Source organism: Saimiri boliviensis, chromosome 6 (genome assembly GCF_048565385.1).
Source record: "Saimiri boliviensis isolate mSaiBol1 chromosome 6, mSaiBol1.pri, whole genome shotgun sequence".
Lineage (NCBI taxonomy): Eukaryota > Metazoa > Chordata > Mammalia > Primates > Cebidae > Saimiri > Saimiri boliviensis.
In genome coordinates this window covers 111321933-111344076 of record NC_133454.1, presented here as the reverse complement: position 1 = coordinate 111344076, position 22144 = coordinate 111321933, and the positions used below count along the sequence as shown (strand labels likewise).

The 22144-nt window shown below is 38.7% G+C and overlaps 1 protein-coding gene and 1 pseudogene across 1 annotated transcript in view; both read right to left on the bottom strand.

Annotated features, from left to right (window-relative positions):
• The window catches only part of HSD17B12 (hydroxysteroid 17-beta dehydrogenase 12), a 179734-nt gene that overhangs the window by 131084 nt on the left and 26506 nt on the right, over positions 1 to 22144 (bottom strand). The gene's annotated exons all lie outside the window — the stretch shown is intronic.
• Positions 1055 to 22144, bottom strand: part of LOC141584883 (prohibitin 1 pseudogene) — a 45329-nt pseudogene continuing 24239 nt past the window's right edge.

The following is a 22144-nucleotide window of genomic DNA, read 5'->3' as shown; positions in this document are numbered from 1 at the left end:
CAGACTGATACAACAACCCATACATAGAATCACAGAAAACATTTGTAAATCACCTATCTAATAAAGGTTTAGTATCCAGAATATATAAAGAACTTGTACAACTCAGAACAAAAAGACAATCTCGTTTTAAAATTGGGCAAAGGACTTGAATAGACATTTATCCAAAGAGGATATACAAATGGCCAACAGGTATATGAAAAAAGCTCAATATTATTAGGGAAATGCAAATCAAAACCACAATGAAACACAAGTTGTCCGTAATTTTTTAAAATGTAAATTAAGTGGTGATAAGAATGTGGGGAAATTAAAGCCCTTATAAACTGCCAGCAGAAATGTAAAATGGGGCAGCCACTAAGGGAAACAGGCTGGGAGTTCCTCAGAACGATCAACAGAATTACCATATGACCTGGCAATTCCACTCCTAGGTATATACCCCCCAAAACTGAAAACCAATAAACAAAGAGAAACTTGTACATGAATGTTCCTAGCAGCACAATTGTCAATAGCCAAAAGGTAGAAACAACTCAAATGTCCAACAAATGATGGCTAGATAAACAAAGTGTAGTGTATCCATATAATGGAGTATTATTCAGCCACAAAAAGGGATGAAGGACTACTATACATGTTACAGTGTGGATGAAGCCTAAATATTAACATCACGCTAAATGAAAGAAACCAGACACAAAAGGTCATCACTGTATTCTATTTACACTAAACATCCAGAATAAACGGGTAAGTCCATAGAGAAAGAAAGCAGATTAGTGCTTGTCAGTGGCTGTGGAAGGAAGAATAGAGAGAGGGTGCTTAGTGGATATGGTGTTTCCTTTTTGGGTGACGGAAACACCTTGAAACTAGATAGAGATGAAAGCTGCACAACACTGTGAATGTACTAAAGCCCCCCTGAATTGTACACTGTGGTTAATGGTTAACTTTATGTAATCAAAATTTTACTTGAATTTCTTTTAACCATCCTCCCACGTTTTCTTTTTTAGCGATCTGAAGGGATTTTACCTTTATTGCCTTCACTTAATAAGCCAATCGTGAAATTGCTCAGTGATTTACGGGGTGGGGACAGAAGGAAGGCCGTGTTAAGAATCACTGGGGCTGTGGCACAGTTGGCCCACGGAGGTGCAGACAGGGTGGACCCTCACTGGGGCAGCTGAAGGAGCATGAACTGCCCCGCCGGCAGGCAGGTACTATTCCAAGAGTCTGAGAACTGGTACGTGATGTCCTCCGCAGCTTCCAGCTTGCACAGCTCGATCAGGCCGTCCCCTGCGGTGGCCAATGAGTTGGTGATCAGCTCGGCTGCCTGGGAATTGCCCTCAGCAGATATGATGGCCGCCTTTTCTGCTGCTTAGCCTTTTCAACCACAGATCTGGCCCTCTCTGCTTCCTGCTGGGCCACCTGTTTGGCTTCCACCACTTCTGTGAACTCCTTACCCAAGGTCAGATTGTGTCAAGAACACGCCATCCAGGATGAGCCCTAAGGTGGCTGCTTGATCCATAAGATCGTCGCTCACCTGCCTGGAGACCAGCTCTCCCCAGGTGATTAGTTCCCCAGCATCAAAGCGAGCCGCCACTGACTTGAGGATCTCGGTAGTGATGGACGGCAGCACAGGCTCATCATGGTTCCCTCTGATGCTGGTGAAGATGCGAGAAAGCTGGCTAGTGACGGGCCGGAAGAGGATGCGCAGGGTGCTGTTGACAATCTGCAAATTTTTGCTACCAGTGATGACTGGGACATACGTGGTGGAGAACGGCAGTCAAAGATAATTGGTTTCTGTACCCACGGGATGAGAATATGAGTCCCTTCCCATACCACAATGTCCTGTACTCCACGGAATTGGTCAGAGATGACGGCTCTGTGCCCAGCATCCACATTATATAGAAGGCAGAGTTCACCAGGCCTCCTGTAACAGCTAAGGCCAGGCCAAACTTGCTGATGGACTCAAACACTTTGGCAGCCATGTTTTCTTCTGCTGGACCCTCTCACACCTGCTTCCACTCCGGCCTCCACATGAATTCCCCCCAACCCCTTTTTTTAAAGTTACTGAAGATTAGCTTTTTATCATGGGCTAGATCAGGAAAGCAACAGAAATTGCTATTTTTCTTGGTGTATCGTTCCTTGAATTTGGGAAGTAAAATTCTAATCAATGTGTCACTCAATTTACACTACAGAATACAGAGAAACCTAAGTTCAGACTGCTCCTATGGGTAGAGAACAGCCTTTTTAAATTTAAATCTAAATGTAGCAAGTGCCTAACATATGCCAAACACAGTAGCAGATACTTTACAGACAATATCTATTTTAACTGTCCCAAAATTCTATGAGGTATAATTAGTAGTTGCTGAAACAACCCGAGGAGGGTGGTAAATAATAAGGCCTGAGTATAGCATCTAATTTAACAGATGAAGTGACAATCTCAGAGAGGTTAAATGACTGGTCACTCATCACCTCATAATCTCATCACCAGAACAGAAACCCAACTATACAATACAATATTGCTTTACAAACTAGTCACTATCTGTAACAGACGTATTTCGCAATAATGCACTGTGAATACACAAATACTCCAGAGTGCCTTCCTTATTAATCTGATAACACTGAACCCAACTTTATTTTTCATTATCTTTAACCAATGTTTTAACTCCAAATAGTCTGCCTGGTTATTTACCAAATAAAACATGCCAGGGAATCAGTTCCATATTGTGCCCAAGTCACTCTTCACCACTGAGAATGACATTTTTCTTTATTCCACATTCCCATCAGCCACTTTTTAAATAACCTGAGGCTAGGCATTATGACCCACGTCTGTAATCCCAGCACTCTGAGAGGCCAAGGCAAGAGGACTGCCTGAGCCAGGAGGTTTAGATTGCAGTGAACCATGATCATGTCATTGTACTCCAGTCTGGGCAATGGAGGCTGTCAATTAATTAATTAGTTAATTAATAACCTGAACTTCAGCTGCACACAGTGGCTCACATCTGTAATCCCAAGCACTTTGAGAGGCCAAGGCAAAAGGATCACGTGAGGCCAGGAGTTCAAGACCAGTCTGGGCAACAGCAAGACCCTGTCTCTACAAAAAATAAAAAAGGTTAGTCAAGCATGCTGGCACATGCCTGTAGTCCCAGCTCCTCGAGAGGCTGAGGAAGGAGGATTTCCTGGACCTAAGAGTTAAGCGGATACAGTGAGTTATAACTGGGCCATAGGGCTTACTCCTGGATGACAGAGGCCCTGTCTCTAAGAAAAAAAAAAAGATCCACCACTGATTCCAACCAATAGCCTTACTGCTGCCCCTTCCTTTTGCAGTTTCAATGAAACAACTAACCAGCAGCATTTCTTCCTGATAAGAGACCACCAACCATGGAGTATGTATTAGTCTGTTCTCATGCAGCTGATAAAGACATACCCAAGACTGGGTAATTTATAAAGGAAAGAGATTTCATTGACTCACAGTTCGGCATGGCTGGGGAGGCCTCAGGAAACTTACAATCATGGCAGAAGAGGAAGCAAACACATCCTTCTTCACATGGTGGCATCAAAGAGAAGTATAGAGCAAGAGCAGAGGAAAGCTCCTTATAAAACCATCAGATCTCATGAGAACTCACTATCAGTAGAATAGCATGAAGGTAACTGCCCCCATGATTCAATTACCTCCCACCAGAACTCTCCCACCACATAAGGCGATTATGGGAACTACAACTCAAGATGAGATTCAGGTTGGGAGGACACAGCTAAAACACACAGAGTGGTTCTGACCAGTTTACAGAGGAAGCACAGTAAAGGCTTTTGTGTGCTCTGCTTCACCTTTTGGTCAGGCCAAAAACTCCACCCTGAGATCACGCTAATGCCACCATCTTTTGGACATGGGTTCCATGCCATGGAGAGGTCTGAAGCTCAATTGCACATGTGCACATTTTCACCTTCTATAAATATTCATGATGCCTCCTAGAGCTTACTGAACATATATACTTGGTCACCCGGCTCAGCATAAATCTCTATTCCCTTTGTCCCTCCCTGGAATTGTGTATTTCTGACTTCTGGTGGGATGCTTTGCTTCCCAGCCTGTCAGAATGACCACACTGCAGCCTGCAACCCTTTATAATAAAGCTGTCCTTTCCAAGTTTATTAACCTCTTCATTCTTCAGTCAACATAGTTATATTAAACATCGCCTTAGCTTATAAACAGTATGCAAAAGCACCAGTAAGACAATAGTGTCTACTATACAAGTGCCCTTGAAATACTGTGTATAACTCAGGTATAATAAAAGTGAAAGAGGTGTAATAAGACCTACCTCGTAATTCCACTAGTTAACTTATCTTCAATGGTCCACATTTATATCCACCAAGGTAGATAAACATAAGGAAAGATCTAAGCAAAAGGCAAGGAAGGACTTATTTCAACCTAATTCATCCAGTTTAAGATTTTAGGCCGGGCGTAGTGGCTCACACCTGTAATCCCAGCACTGTGGGAGGCTGAGGCAGGTGAATCACCTGAGGTCAGGAGTTCCAGATCAGCGTGGCCAACATTGTGAAACCCCATCTCTACTAAAAATACAAAAATTAGCTGGGTGTGGTGGCGTACACCTGTAATCCCAGCTACCTGAGAGGCTGAGGCAAGATAATCACTTGAACCTGGGAGGCAGATGTTGCAGTGAGCCAAGATCACACCACTGCACTCCAGCCTAGGTGACAGAGCAAGATTCTGTCAAAAAAAAAAAAAAAGAAGAATTTAATAACATTCTTCATATAAGAAGTGAGTAAATTCTTCAAAAACAGAAACCCTAGATTTTATTCACAGTGTCTCACCTCACTAAGAGATTTAAAAATTAGATTTAGAAAGCTATTCTCCTTTTAAGCCACTAGGCTTATCACAGTAACACTAAAATAAAGTCCTATTTTGGGGCCAGAGTCTCCTAGACAGTAATTACCTCTTCTTTAAGGATTAAATATATCTTAAAGGCACGCATTTAGACATACTGATGCTGAGGCCCAGCATATCCCTAGGTACTTTAACCTGGAGAAATCAAGTCAATCTACTTGTCATGCCTGACTCAGGCCTGGTCAAGAACTTCAAAACAGCATCGCCAAAAGATAGTTTAATAAACAATTTATACATCTTGAAGACTGAAAGAAATAATGGTAGTATCAACAACAAATGTGAGGAAAGAAAGGAAGAATGCTCATCTATTCTCACCTAATGCTTTTTTTCTCATCCCTGAGGAGTCAAAAAACCACGGAAGCTCAACACAATTCCTTCTTGTTATACGACATCTGGCTGGATCCTCTTTCTACTTTTTGGTAAACCCCCAGACTTCCAACAAAATTATGTTAAGCAACTTAACTACTAACACACTTTTCAAAATGAACACTCAGTGAGATTCACTTCCAACTAAACCTTTTTAAAGGGGCCTTATATAATCCAACACATTTTTTTTTTCAGTTACAAAGATTATACTCTACATAAAATAGTGGTGGATTGACCAAGAGTCAGAAAACTTATTTTCTTGTCCTGGTTCTGCTAGCTAAATCCACCTGGACCAGTGGTTAATATTTCTGATCCTCAGTTTCAGCATCTTTACAATGTAGTTGCAAACTAAATGAACAGCCAAGACCCTGTGAGTCCATGACTATGATGAATATAAAATTACAGTAATGACTTCTCTCATCTTTTTATCTCATAAAAAAAAAAAAACACACATCCACAAGTTTTAGAAACAGTATAAGTCAAGTCAGAGCTGTGATTCAATAAACCTACAGCTAGCTCATCTTCAAACATTTAAAATAGAAAGAATATGAATAACTGAAATAAAAGAAAAACATTTTGATTTTTACCTTCTCGCCCACAGACCTTTAACAAGAAAAGAAGAAAACTTGATGCTAGTTTCTATGACATTGATTTCTTCTGTGAACCCTTAGGTAGAAGTCCTAAAGACTGGTGAAATAATTTTTTTGTTTATAATTTGAAATTTGTTTTATTCAACTTCTTAGATAAATAACTCTTTCAGATGCAATGGATGGGCAGCAGGTATAGCTGACAGTGAGCTTCATGGAATCAAAGAAAGCATACTTTCCTCCCTTCAAGAATCTATCTCTCACAAGTAGAACTTAAAAGTCTGATTTAAATGTCCTCTTATGTACTTTTCAGTGATTTCATTTCTTTACTCACATGGCTTTTTAGTCTACGAACAACGCATCTTAGAAATTTCCTGGTCTCCAGTAAAGTTTTAAATGTAAATTATTTAACAAAGTTTCACTCTCTGGACTAAAGCTCAAAGAGAGAAAAAGCAACTTCTCTGATGCCTGAAGTTAGTGTTGTGCTGTTACTAACCTACTCCCCTACTTTGTAATTAATTAATTAAAAAATTAATACTATCTGCTATTTAACATTTTGAAAACACCTTCAATCCCTCACAAGATTAGGATACTACTAAACATATCAACTTGGTATTTTATTAAATTCTATTAGATGTATAATAGTCCTCATTTCTCTTAAATTGCCACTGATCCTTAAGATACAAGGATAACTGAAACAATTATTTAAATGTCATGACTTTCTATGCCATGTGCTGGCCCTTACTAACTTACTACTCTATTGCCTTTCCCTTTTAGTTTGTCAGAATGAACACAGCCCTTAAGATGCTGGTATGTGGCAGCACTGTTTACAATACCAACATTGAAACCATAAGGGGCCACTAAATACATTTTAATATGTAATTATAGAGCATATATAGCACACATAATAACATACAGATATAGTATATAATGGTGCATACTAATCTATTATACCCATATCTATATATTATAGAAATCTATATTACATATTATAGCATATCAATACAATAAAACACAATACAGCTATCAAAAATTGTAGAAATAATAACATGTAATTTTTACTTTAGAAATCTTACAGAAGGGATCTTGTGTTCATGGCTCCTGACTACCTGATGACCAACAAAGTACTGTCATCAAAATTCCATTTTGAGATGACTCAAAATGGCTCCTCCATTTTTCTTATATCTGTTCCTTTGTTGTCTTTCTCTCACCTAGTCTCATTTATTCAAACTCTGTTGTTCCCTTATGGCCCAACTTAAATGGGCCTCCTTCACAAAGTTTTCTATGAAGCCCACCTTCTAACATGGTAATAACTTACATTTTTATATTACATCATTTTATTTGTTTGTTTTTGCCTCTCTCCTCAATTAGAATGTAAGCTTCATGAGGACAGGAATAACTGCATTTTGTTAGTGGATAAATCCTTGTGCCTAGAATAGTACCTGGCGTACAGATTATCAATAAAAATTGTTGAATAACAAATTTTCAATGTGGCCTATGTCAGATCTATTAGATTAATAAATCTTTATCTGTTTAAGCCACCATAGTTGTGTATTCTGTCACTTACAGCTGAAGACGTTTCTGACGTTAAAGCATTATAGAATATGCACAGAATATTTATTATCCCAATTATTGTTATTACTGTTATGAATTCACCAGCATTTATTATATGCTTACTATGTGCTAGGCATGATGTTCAGTATTTTTAGCACACTGCTAAATAAGCATCATCTTATTTAACGTTTATAGTAACTTCTGAGGTACATACCAATTTTATAGACGAAGAAACTGAGGCTCAGGAAAGTTGAACAGTTTGCTCAAGGTAACACAAATAGGAAATGACTGACACCAACTATGAATGCCAATTTCTGCTTCCAGTGCCTATGCTCTTACATGGCTATACTGCCATGTCTGTGAAATATATATTTTCCTCTTAAAATAACTATAAGCTCTACAAATCAGGAATCCTGTTCTCCAATCCATGGTATCTCCCAAAGCAATTAATATATTAGGCCCTCAGTAGCTACTCAGTAAATATTTGTTACCAAGATAGACAAGTGAATACCAATCCTGCTTTGGGAATCTGAGCTTTTATAAAAAAAAGACATGAATATACATTGTTAAAAAAATTAACTTACTATATTCACAAGTATGTACCCCTACTTTCTCTTGATTGCAGGAATTTTTCTTTGTTTTGGTTATATCTGTCACTCAAGCATCTGGAATCAAAACATCATCTCTGCGATGGACTGAATGTTTGTGTTCTCGCCAAATTCATAGTTGAAACCTAATCCCCAAGGTGACAGTACTAGAAGGGGGCATTTGTGGATGATTGGGTCACGAGGACAGAGTCCTCATGAATGGGATCAGTCCTCTTCGAGGTCTGAGAGAGTTCATTTGCCCCTTCTGCCATGAGAGGACACAGTGAGAAAGTATCATTTGTGAACCAGGAAACAGTCCCTCACCAGGTAACCAATTTTCCACGACCTCGATCTTGGACTTCACAGTCTTCAGAACTGTGAGAAATAAATTTCTGTTGCTTATGAGCCACCTGGTTTGTGTTACTTTGTTTTAGCAGCCCAAACAGGCTAAAACAGGCTCCTAACAAATTAAATAACTGGTGCTCTATGTCTTTAAAGATAATGATGGATTTATTTTCAATACATGGCTTTCTGCCACATAAGGTAACCCCTAGGCCCTTAGCCTGCTGTTTTTTTATGCAAAGTATTTTGTGCCAGTCCCTTGTTGGGTAAGACAAGTAAATAAATACAACACACACACACACACACACACAGAGAGAGAGAGAGAAGGCAGCCAAAAACTGACTGGACCCATGAAGAGAGTCCCCAGTGCATGCATTTCTCTTTTCCTTGCCCTCAGCTTAGTGATCTAAAACAGCGTCCCGTATCAGACAGTAAGTAGAGATGTGTAAGCAGCTGCAGATAGATGAATGAACTGGGTGATGCTGAAAATCTGTGAATTGAAGCATCTAATACATGAATTGAAAAAAGAAAAAAAAAAAAAAAACACTCTCCTTTTCCAAACAGTTGTATGAACAAATCAAAAGGAAAAAAAAAGAGTTGGAGGAAAAATGAGACAAAGAACAAAATCTGGTCTATGTGGCACATTTATAAAACTGATGGCCTGTCAGCAAGACACTGATGAATATTTTTGCAGGATAAAAATGGCAACGCAGGTCTAAAAATAAACCACTGCGCTGCAGACCTGTCTGGTTCAGCTACACCACTGGAATATAAACATCCTCACTAGTGTATTTTGACTCAAGGTTTCAGAAAGAAGGGAAAATCGAATGTTTTGTTAGTAAGACAAGCTATTTTACACGGTTTTAAATCAGTTATGTTCTCTACATAGTATACACTGAATTTAAGTGTAATGATTTTCATTTTCTAAAAAACGTAAAATAAATGGTAATGGCAGTAAGCCACTAACTAACCTTTTATAAAAGGCTATTTCCTCCCAACCAATTATAATAAAATAGAGTGGTATTATCACTATATCATGATAATACGAAAATATCCTAAAATAGAAATTTAAAAAGAAAATTATGAATTATTGCTAAGTTGACTTGAATGGCAGATCTAGTCAAAATGCTATCTCCAAATGGTTCTTGAAAAGGGGTGAAAACTCTATTATTTTATTTTGCATCCGAATTTACAATAAAAGCTACTACCTCAAATGTAAAAGTGAATTTACTGTCCTTTACAAGTAGCACTTTAATTCATCAAATGCATTCACCTTACTCAATCTTGCCTCAGGCAGTTATGATTCTGGTCTTAGCTAAATAGTGACTTCAATTCTAAGCATTACAAACCTCTGAAAGGCTCTCCTACAACATTCTGATTACTACCATGCCACCTTTTTAAGTAGTAAAAATGAATTACTTCTCTATAACAATTAAATGTGAATAATAAATTACACTTGATCCCTTATGACCACACTGAGTTGGAAAATAAACAGAAAATTAAAAAAATGGCCATTTTGCTTCCACCCTTGGCCACTAGTCTATTCATGGCACAGGAGCAGCCAGGGGCATCTTTGTAAAAAGTAAATGACATTACATTACTGCCCCCATTCAATTCCCTCAGTGACTTCCCATTACTCAAAATAGCACAACACCATGGCTGGCTAATTCTAAATTTTTTTTTTTTTTTTTTTTTTTTTTGAGACAGTTTCATTCTTGTTGCCCAGGCTGGAATGCAATGGCGCTGTCTCAGCTCTCTGCAACCTCCGCCTCCTGGGTTCAAACGATTCTCAGGCCTCAGCCTCCCAAATAGCTGGGATTACAGGTGCCTGCCACTATGCCCAGCTAATTTTTCTTGTATTTTTAGTAGAGACAGGGCTTCACCATGTTGGCCAGGCTGGTCTCGAACTCCTGGCCTCAAGTGACCCACCTGTCACTTTTGGTCTCCCCAAGTGCTGGGATTACAGGTGTGAGCCACCACACCTGGCCAATTCTTAAATCTTTTGTAGAGACAAGAGCTTACTGTGTTGGCCAGGCTGCTCTTGAACCCCTGACCTAAAGCAATACTTCCACTTCAGCCTTCCGACGTGCTGGGATTATAGGTGTGAGCCACAGTGCCCAGTCTCACTGCCTAATTCTTGACAGCAGATAGCTACACATTAAAATGTAAATACATCCTCCAACATACATCTGTATACTTCCTCCATTGCAGCTTCTATGCCATCAAAGTAATGGTAAAGTCTTCTAATGGAGAGAAGAGAAACAACATATAAAGAGCTGTAAGATGAAAATAATTTCACTTTAGGAGTTTTCATTTTCAACCTTATTTTTGTAGTAGGATCACAAAGTTATTAGTGGTCAAGAGAAAACTCTCAATCCCCACTTCAAGCTTGCTCCTCTGTCAGAACTCCCCATGGGACTACGCATTGATTGCTCAAGCCAAAAGCCTCAACGTTGGCTTTGATTCCCCCATTCCCATATTCAATCCTCCATAAGACCTGTCTACTCTTAAGACATACCACCTATGACCACTTCTTTAAAAGTACCACGCCCTGCTTCAAGGCCCCATCATTTATACCCCTCCTAGATGACGGCAAGCCTCCTTAACAACCATCCTACTTCCACCCTTCGCCACTAGTCTATTTACTGCACAGCAGCCACAGATATCTTTGCAAAAAGTAAATGACATCACATCCCTAGTCCTGTTCAATTCCTTCAATGACTTCCCAATACCCAGAATAAGATCTCAAATTCTTTTTCTGTCCTACAGGATCTTTCAAGACCTCGTTCATGGCCCTTTTCTACTACCGTTTTCTCCTCTTATATTTAGCCCAGCCCCATCCATGGGTCATTTCACTTGCTTTTTCCTCTGCCTGGAACACTCTGACCCCATGTTTGGCTCCTTCTCATCACTAAGGCCACTCAACGTCATGTCTCCAGAGAGGCCTTCCTGACCACCCTATCTAAAACACCCCCACCCCAACTACCCATTTACTAGTCACTTTCTATCCCAGATTCTTGCTTATTTCCACTTCCATGTGGAATATTTACCCAATATTTTATTAGATAAATTATTTATCTATTATTACTGCCCATCATCACCTACCTGAATGTAAGCTCTATGCCTGTCTTGCTCATCACTGTATTCCCTTAAAAAAAAAATAATGTATAAATTAATAATCTACAGTAGCAAAAACTGCAAACTCAAATACCTATAGGAGCCAAGAAGGTCATGAAAGTGAGTAAATCAGGCAATTTCTAGCTAATATGGAAATGAAGGCCCAATACGACAGCTTACTGTTTTTCAAGAGAGACCTGAGATACAACCTTCTAAATAAAATCTTCCAATTGTTTAATGATGGTAAATTACATTGGCTTTTATTATTATTATTGTTAGTTAAACTCTACGCAAGCCAAAGATACTGTATCTGTGAGCCAGATACATACATAGGCTACCACTTGTTAACTTCTCACCTATAGTAAATCTTACAAGTTTAAACTTACTAGGTGCTACAGATGATTCTAAAGATTACTATAAGTCATCCCATTGCCATTCCTTCCTTCAAGACATGGAATCTATTTTCTCTTCCTTATATATGTGACTTGATTTGACTGACTTGCTTATGGAAAGTGCCAAACAACCTAAAATACACAGCATTGGTTTTGGGACCTGACGGCAGGCAGAGGAGAGGCTGAAAAAGTGGAAAGTCAGTTGTTAGCAAAGGCCAGAAGAGCGATGAGAAAATTGCTGTTAGGTGCAGGAAAGAGAGTGACTCATGTTACTTAGTGGTGGAATGTTTGGCAAGACCGTTGCCTGCAATAATATTTACCTAATTTAATAATTACATAAGATAGAATATTTACTTAATTAACTTACCAACTGGCTAAAGATATTTCCAGGTAGAACATTGAAAGTTAAGTGCCAATTGGCTTCTTCTAGCTGCATATGATAAAGTAAGGGAAGAGAGAAAATAAAGAAGGACGGTTTGATTTTTTTTTATTGCACTTTAGGTTTGGGGGTACACGTGAAGAACATGCAAGATTGTTGCATAGGTACACACATGGCAGCGTGATTTGCTGCCTTCCTCCCCTTCACCTATATCTGGCCTGTTTAATTTTTAAGCAGAATTTAGACGAAGCAGAGAGAGCGCAAGACAGTCTCTGCAAGTGGCAAAAGATCTGAAATTTAAAAATGGTCTCTGGGTAGATATGAAATCAGAGGTTTGTCCATAAGATCTTTTGTTGAGACCTTGAAAATATAGACTCTTCTCATCTATACAAAGGGACTTCTAAGAATCTTATTGACCTTTTCCTTCAATAGACAGATCCAAAGTAAAGACAGTTCTGTCCTGGAAAAGAATAATGAATGTGGCTTTTGGGACATAGAATCAATCCCTAATAACATTCACAGAAAACTCTCAAAGTTTTAAAGAAAACTAGAGTACTAAAAGTACCATCAGTTTGGACTAAAAGAGAAAGAAACAGTTCAAAATAGGAGAAATAAAGTATCTGTGGGTTCCCAACTTCGCATAGGTAAGAAGCAGGTTGGAAAGCTACTCAGCTACAAATAGGTCCTATTTCTTATAAAAAATAAAAGAGGAGGAGAAAGCCAAGAGCCCAAAGGGCTAACAATCTTACAAAACCACGTACTAGGGAACAACTCTCGAGGAGCAGAACTGGGCACTATTTAAGGTATATTTTTGACACGTGGTAAGAGACTAGTAACGTGCCCAGATGAATTTCAAAATTGCTATGAAACAGTGCTTCTAATTCTTCCTCTTTTTAAATGGGAGTGTCTACTATAGTTTTCTTGCCCCTATCTCACCATTGTATGTTGACTAGGGGATGGGAGACAGAGGCAGATAACTTATCTTTTTGTTCACAGATTTCTAAATCTAAAGAAGCTGTACTGGAGGTCAGGCACAGTGACTCATGCCTGTAATCCAAGCACTTTGGGAGGCTGAGGTGGGCAGATCATGAGGTCAGGAGTTTGAGACCAGTCCAGCCAACATGGTGAAACCCTATGTTTACTAAAAATACAGCTGGATGTGGTGGTGGGCACCTGTGTAATCCCAGCTACTCGGGAGGCTGAGGCAAGAGAATAATTTGAACCCAGGACAAGGAGGTTGCAGTGAGCCAAGATCACGCCACCGCGCTCCAGCCCGGGTGAGCAAAACTGTCTCAGAAAAAAAAGAAAGAAAGAAAGAAAAGAAAAAAAAGAAGTTGTCCTGGAGCAACTGTGCCTCAGAAATTTCATATGCATCTGGACTTTAGTTAGATGAAAAGATACTAGACTCCAGATGGATGCCATAATGGGATAAGACTTCCAAGAGAGGAGTAAAGTATATTCTGCATGTAGAAGAAATATGAATTGTTATGTTCAGAGGGCAGACTGTAGCAGCCTGTTTGCAAAGATAGCTCCAACAATAGCTTCCATCTCATGCCACTTTGCTATAGGAACTTGACTTTCTCCCATCAAAAGGTAGAATCTTTTCTCTTCCACTTAAATCTGACCTGGTCCTCTGACTTGCTTTGACCAACAGAATTTGGTAGAACTGGCTGAGTGCAGGGGCTCACGCCTGTAATCCCAGCACTTCGGGAAGCCAAGGCAAGCAGATTGCTTGAGGCCAGGAGTTTGAGACCGACCTGAGCAACATGGTGAAACCCCATCTCTACTAAAAATACAAAAATGAGCTGGGTGTGGTGGCACGTGCCTCTAATCCCAGCTTGTTGGGAGGTTGAGGTACGAGAATTGCTTAAACCCAGGAGGTGGAGGTTGCAGTGAGCCAAGATGGTGACACTACACTCCATCCTGGGCGACAAAGCAAGACTCCGTCTCCAAAAAAAAAAAGAATATGGTAGAACTGACAGTCTATAACTTTCAGATCAAGGCCTTAAGATAGCTTACAACTTCTGTTTTTACCTTGGAACAATCTCAGTACCATGTAAGGAAGCTCAACCTAGTCTAGTGAATAATGACAGACCACTGGAGAGACCATATGGAAGAAAACTGAGGCTTCCTAGGTAACAACTAGTATCAAGGCCCCAGGCATGGAGGTGAGGCCATCACGAACCCTCTAGCCCCAGCCAATATCGTGTGGAATAGAAAAACGTTGTCTCTAATAAGCTTTGACCTAACTCCTGATCCACAAAATCATAAGCAATAATATGGTTAGTTTTTAATCACTAACTTTTAGGAAAGTTTGTTATACAGCAATATGTATCTGAGACACTGGAGAAAAGCCTAGTCTGAATAATGGAAATGCGTGAATCCTTGAATTTTTAAAAAACACATTTCTAATATGGCATTCACAGTGACTTTTAGGATAACAGCCTAGGATTCATTCCTTCATATATCAAATATTTACTGAGCTTCTAATATATGTCAGGTACTGTTCTAGGCCCTGGGAAAACAGTGAATTAAAGCCCTTATGGAATTGATATTCCAGTAAGAGGAACAAAAACAGGCCTCTAAGGATCTGCTTTAATAAGTAAGATGATTTCTTATTAGCACATCAATATTTTAAGTTAGTGTTTGCCAAATAACTAAATCTAGTCTTAACTTTCTCCTTGAAATCGTTACTTGGATGCTTTATCACTGTACCAGGAGCTATTTTTAGCCCAGCCTTTCTTCAGACTGAGCTAGAAAAAAAACAAGGTCAAAATGATATAAGACCACTAGTAAATTCTGTGTACCTTCTATGTACTTCTATTGAGCACACAAAAGGTTCAGGGACCTTCTAGGTACTAAATTTATTCTGATTTAGAACACCAGCACCTTCACACCTTTGCTCCAGCACCTTCACACCTTTGCTTCTGGCATAGCCTCTTCTGCACCCTTCCCCTGCCTCCTTCACCCAGGAAACTCCCGACTCCCTCAGGTCTCACCACCATGCCAGATGGTTCTCCTTCTTCTTCTACTGCATCCTATGCACCGGTATCTCTTATCCTACTAAGTATACTAGAATAATTTCTTGTTTATTTGTTTAAATTGTCCCGACTAGATTGTTAATTCCTCCGAGGAGGAACTGTTACTTCATTCCTAACCTAGAAATCTACATGAACAGTAAGTGATCAATAAGTGTTTGTGAAATAAATGAGCCTTAAAACCTTGATTAAATCATGGTTCTCTTGTCTGTAAAATGGGGCTAATATTCCAAGAAGATGAAATTGCAACTGCCTGGCAAATTACAAAGCATTATTCAAGTATTTTATCATTATTTACCAGACATAAGCACAAATTGCCTCTTTATAATACCCTCAAAGTAGGAAGACTTGCTACACTTAAGGACATTCAGAAAAGCATACCAACTTCCAAATAAAATTCCTACGCAGTAGACATAAATTCTGGTTTGTGGTTGCTTTTGCTTTGTTTTCATCAGTCCCTCCATTTTGCAATCACCTGTTTTATGATGCTATCTGCATTTTAACTCAAAAGCATAAAAGAAAACCTTCAGGGTTTGAGATACATCCAAAGTGCCAATTCTTTTCACATAAACGTGTCTATTTGGAAACAAGGTGTTTGCATGTTATAATACCCAGGCAGGTTTATAAAAGTTCAAAGGACTGCACAGATACACATATGTACCATCAGAATTATAATTCAATCCCACATACAGCAATCACCTAGCAGAAGGACTTAAAATCAATGCAGTCCAACCTGGTAGCCACCAGACACATGTCGCTATTAATTTAATTTTTAATTAAAATTTAAAAAATTTAAAATTCAGTTCATCAGTAACACTGGTCATATTTCAAGCTCTCAATAGCTGGTGACTAGCAAATTGTACAGTGTAGATACAGAATATTTCCATCACCATAAAAAGTTCTGTTGGATAGCACTGCCTTCAATGAGTAAAACATAGGTTTCATATCAAATTACTGAGAGAATTTTTCTAATATGATTCTCTGCCTGCAGTAATGAAAACAGTTATGATATTTCTGAAGAAATATTAAACAAAGGGTAGTCTGGAAATACATCACTTTTTCATAGGTTGAACATAATGTAAAAGTTTACATTAACATTCATTCTTTGAAGTGACTAATACTCCAATTAAGAATAATTCATTTTGTTTAGCAAAGTTTTCTCACTAAAACACAGAACTTTTGTTAACGTTGTAAACTCAAAATCTCTGAGAGAGGTCTCACTCAATTTAGAAAGTTAATTTTGCCAAGGTTAAGCACGTACCCGTGACACAGCCTCAGAAGCTCTACCCCAAGGCAGTTGGGGTACCGCTGGCTTTCACACATCTTAGGAAGACATAGTTCACCAATCAATACATGTAAGATTTACATTGGTTAGATATGGAAAGGGAGGACAACTTGACAACTCGGTGGGAGAGAGGGGCTTCCAGGTCATAGGTAGATTTAAACATATTCTGACTGGCAATTGGTTGAAACAGTTATTATCAGTAGAAAAAAAAAGTCTGGGTTAAGATAACGGGTTCTGGAGACCAAGGGGGTATTTTTGTTTTGTTTGTTTTATTTTGTCCAGACTCTGTGGCCAGGCTGGAGTGCAGTGGCACCATCTCGGCTCACTGCAACCTCCACCTCCCAGGTTCAAGTAATTCTCCTGCCTCAGCCTCCTGAGTAGCTAGGACTACAGGCATGCACCACCACGCCCAGATAATTTTCGTATATTTAGTAAAGATGGGGTTTCATCATGTTAGCCAAGGTGGTCTCAATCTCTTGACCTCGTGATCCATCCACCTTGGCCTCCCAAAGTGCTGGGATTACGGTCTGAGCCACCACGCCTGGTGGAGACCAAAGTTTTATCATACAGATGAAGCCTCCAAGTCGCAGGGTTCAGAGAAAATAGATTGTAAATGTTTCTTATCAGACTTAAGGTCTGTGTTGATGTTAATATCAGAGGGGTATAATGAGGCATATCCAACCCTCACTTCATGACCTGAATCATTGTTTCAGGTTAAATTTTAGAGTGCCCTTGCTGATGAGGGAGGCCCTTCAAATTTTATTTTTGCTTTACAATGTATATCTTTATCATCGCCATTTCTGGAGTTTGGGTTCAGACAGCAATTTTCTAAAAACTTTCCCATCTGAAAAGTGAAAAGGTTTTTCAGATTAATACATTACACTGTAGGCTGGGCATGGTAGTTCATGCCTGTAATCCTAGCACTTTGGGAGGCCAAGGTATACATATTGTTTGGGCCCAGGAGTTTGAGACCAGCCTGGGCAACAAGGTAAAACCTGTCTCTACTACAAATACAAAAATTAGTCAGGTGTGGTAGCACACACGTGTAGTCACAGCTATGCAAGAGGCTGAGGTGGGAGGATCACTTAAGCCTGAGAGGTTGATGCTACAGTAAGCCATGATTGTACCATTGCACTCCAGCCTGGGCAATAGACAAGACTCTGGCTCAGAAAAAAAACAACCAACAAACAAGCAAACAAAAAAAACATACTACAGTTTAAAAGTACTCTACCTGCTAAAAATATAAGAAGCATACATTACTCTAATAGCTAAATGTTAGTTCTGTAAAATCTAACTTTAGAAAGTATTTTTTGAAGTTTCTTTCTAAAGATAAAATAAGTATTTCTGCAAACATAACTTAACTAAATTTATAAAATAATACACTAATCCGGTACTAAGATTTATATTTTATATGCATTAGATAGGTTCCTTTCTTTTGAAATATTAAACAAGCTTTCAAAAGAATGATTCAAAGTTAGTTTATAGAAATCACACAAATTCAGTGGAATTTTCAAAGAGTTTCTAAGAACAATGGTAAATTATTTATCTACTTTTAAAAGAACAACAATGAGACCAGGCATAGTGACTCATACCTGTGATCCCAGCACCTTGGGAGGACAAGGCCAGTGGATCACTTGAGGTCAGAGTTCAAGACCAGCCTGGCCAACACGGTGAAACCCTACCTCTACTAAAAATACAAAAATTAGCCAGGCATGGTGGCGCATGAACCTGTAGTCCCACCTATTTGGGAAGCTGAGGCAAGAGAATCACTTGAACCCCGGAGGTGGAGGTTGCAGTGAGCTGAGATCGTGCCACTACAGCCTGGGCAACAGAGCAAGCTCCATCTCACAAAAAAAAAAAAAAAAGAAAAGAAAAACACTAAGTATGTTTGCTCTAGGCTGTCTTGGGAGGGCAAAATATGTGTTTATTTTCAAATACTAGAGTAAAACCTCAAGGAAACTTCATTTTAATAAAAATAATCTTCAATATAAATCTTTAGGACATCTTCAGTGCTCATCAGCACCCTCTACAGTCAACTATAGTTCAGAATGAATCAGATCTTAAAACAATAATTATTTAAAATAAAATATAAATTATTTTTAAGGAACTTAAATCATATATCATCATTTCCCTTCAAGAATTTGAAAATTTATTACTAAAAATTCACATATCATGTTTTTTCTAAAAGTGAGTTCACTCTGGCAGTCTCTTAAGATATTTATGTGGTTTTGCAGAAGATGGTTAAAGGAAAAGGAACTATCCTTTTGAAAGTCTACCATGCAAGGATCCTTGCTTTAAAACCTATAAGTCATGTATTTTTATATCTAATTGTCCTGTATAGGCCTAAATTTTAAGAATCACTCTAACTGTAAAAAGGTTTGCAGAAGATATGCTCCATTAAAAGAAGATAAAGAAGGAAACACATTCCTTGAGTATGTAGAAAACTTCAAATGACAACCCATTGTAAGGATAGTTGGCTCAGGTTTTTGAAAGGGTTAAGAAAATGAAAGCCTCTGTCTACTGTTTCTCAACTATCACTCACTATATTCTTTTAGGGAAACGTATCTCCAAATTTCCACCAACACAAAACCATCAAGCCTCCTTTAACATTTCAGCTTCAATTGAGTGATCTAGTGCCCCCTCCCTAGAAGGACAGAAACACCAGCAGTTTAGCATCCCCTAACCCTGGCTCCATTCCCCAGCCCAGAGCTGCACACGTACCAGCCCATGTTCTGAACATTTGTCTCTGTAACCTTCTCAGGTGCTCAGTCAGACGTAGTCACCATTCACAATGATGAAGCCCAGTGTTCACCAAGAGATCAAGTTCAGGCCAAGTCACTGAATTTAAGCTAACTCTCTTCCTTTTTTATTCAAAAAAGGGGGAGAGTCGAAGTCAGTTCACAGTTTTCTGAGTGCTTTGAATAAAAATGTTTCTTGTTTATAACCACTTAAGGGTTTTTTTTTTTGTCTTTTCAAAAAGTTTAAAATATTAAAATTATTACTTGAGTTCATTCCAGGGGAGAAAAAAATCCAATTATTCACCTCCTAATAGACTTGCCTGATGTTTCTGGTACATCCTACCAGAGTGAATAAAAGGCTGCAAAGCATTGCATCAAAGACATTAAGTCAGAGAAGTGACAATATATCCTTCTTTGATTCATCAACAAACTCACAAAGAGGAAGACATATGCATAATAGTCTTGCTTATGGGCAACGCCTGTAATCCCAACACTTTGGGAGGCCAAGGCAGGCAGATCACCTGAGGTCAGGAGTTACAGATCAGCATGATCAACATGGCAAAACCCCGTCTCTACTAAAAATACAAAAATTAGCTGGACATGGTGGTGCACGCCTGTAATCCCAGCTACTCAGGAGGCTGAGGAACAACAATCACTTGAAACTGAGAGGCAGAGGTTGCAGTGAGCCCAGATCACACCATTGCACTCTAGCCTGGGCGACAGAGCGAGACTCTGTCTCAAAAAATAAAATAAAATAAAATAAAAATAGCCTTGCTTATAAGGGGTGAAAACAACTTCTCTCTTTTATGTAGAAAATAGCTATGCAGCTTGAACTTTACCTGGCTGTGTTATATCCTCTCTCTGCTGCTTGTTTCTTGAGCTATTTCACTGCCCTGTGTTTTCTCCACTGGAGGGCAGAGTTAGCTTAAAAAAAAAAAGGGAAATCTCATTTGGTCTATTACATAGTTCCAGAAAAGGTATGAGCGAGAAAGAAGGTTACAGTTGCTATTAGGAAGGATGTTTCAGTAATATTTCGGAATTTAATTTATCTCCGTTATCCCTGAAAAGCATTATAAAAGATAATCACTAACTGCCTAATAGCCAAATATGCTCCAAATACTACTATCTATGAAGTATAAATAAAAGATGACATGAAAAACAAGGGAGATAAAATACAATGGTAGAGATGATCCATTTTAGGCACACAGTAACCTAAAGAATACATACAAATAGAAATTCTCCTTTTCAACAACAGTACACCCAGCTACTATGGTCGACATCTCCATGAGAATGTGGTGAACCATTCAGTTCTTTTGCAATAACAAAATTCACATGTTCAGCAAAAATGCAGTTATTTTTATTTTTATTTTTTGCATAATTATTTGAGTTGATCCAATGGGAGATGCAATTCAGCATTTCATTCACAGATGCCTTTTCTTTATAAACCTAATCGGTCCTAAGGGTGTAATGCAAAATATTTTCAGTATGTTTAGGAGAAAAATTAATAAAGAGATCCATATTTACTGGACTTCTAGATAAAGTCAATAAATGTATAGTTTTCAGAGAAGTATGTAAAACAACAGCCTATTGTTGCTTTAAAAATTGCTTTAGCATAAAACTGTCATTCATTTTCAGCTTATCAATAAGTAATGTGATTACCTCTATGCTATTACCCAGGATATCAGGTTTTATTAGGTCAACTGACAAAATATAATAACTCATGCTATGGAACTAAAGGTTTGTATCACCCCAAATTTGTATGTTGAAGCTTAAATCCCCAGTGTGATGGTATTTGGGGGTGGGGCCTTTGGGAGGTTAATTATTAATGGGGTTAATGCCATTACAAGAAGAGACACAAGCATGTGAAGATACCGTGAAAGACAGCCACCTGCAAGCTAGAAGCATGCCCTCACCAGACATCAGAAGCCTTGATCTTGGACTTCCCGCCTCCAGAATTGTAGGAAATAAATTTGTTTTGTTTCAGCCATCTAGTCTATAGTATCCTGTCCTAGCAGCCCAAAGTGACCAAGACAACTTAGTTTTTGTTACAGATAGTCCACTTTAATTTTTGTAAGGTAACAAGTGGGGCAAAAATAACGGGTGACATTAAGTCTTCAAAAGAAATTATCCTAAATATCATGTATATTTAAACAAATTATGCATGTTATTTTAGAAGTGATTCACTAAAGAAAACATAATTCTACAAAATTCAGTGGCAACCAGACCCATCGCTAAGAGAAGCGGAAATTCCATTTGCCTGGTAACACAATTGATAACTCCCAATCCTTCTCCCTACTTACTTAAATTGTGACTATCTCTCAGAAGAGTATTCTAGGCAAAAGGATAAATTAGTACAACGTTTGTGCTGTAAATACACAAGAAATAGCAAGAGGGACAGTATAGCTGGAGTAAAGAAGTTTCATTCAGGTCTCAGTCTAAATGTCAATTTAATGAGAAAATCTTCCTCAACAACCATCCTATGTAAAAAAGCAGGGATACAAACTTCCCCTCCATCTTCCTCTATTATTCTATCATCTACTTTATTTTTCTTCCTATTACATTTCACCACCAAACTTAGCAAATGTTTGCTTACTGTCCATCTTTCCTCATTAAACCACAAGCTCCATGAGAGCAAAGATTTTGCCCATTTTGTTCACTGCTACACCCCTAGACATTGCAAAGTGTCTGACATACCAGAGGTGATCAATTATTTATTGAATCAATTAAATAAAAGAATAACTATGGGAGTATGGGGAGAACCTAAGAATAGATGATATAACTTCCCTGATATTACATCTTACCCTTGATGATCTGTCTATGGTATACGTCATATCCCTGATATGAGGGATCAGTACCCAATAAGGGGCACAAATGATA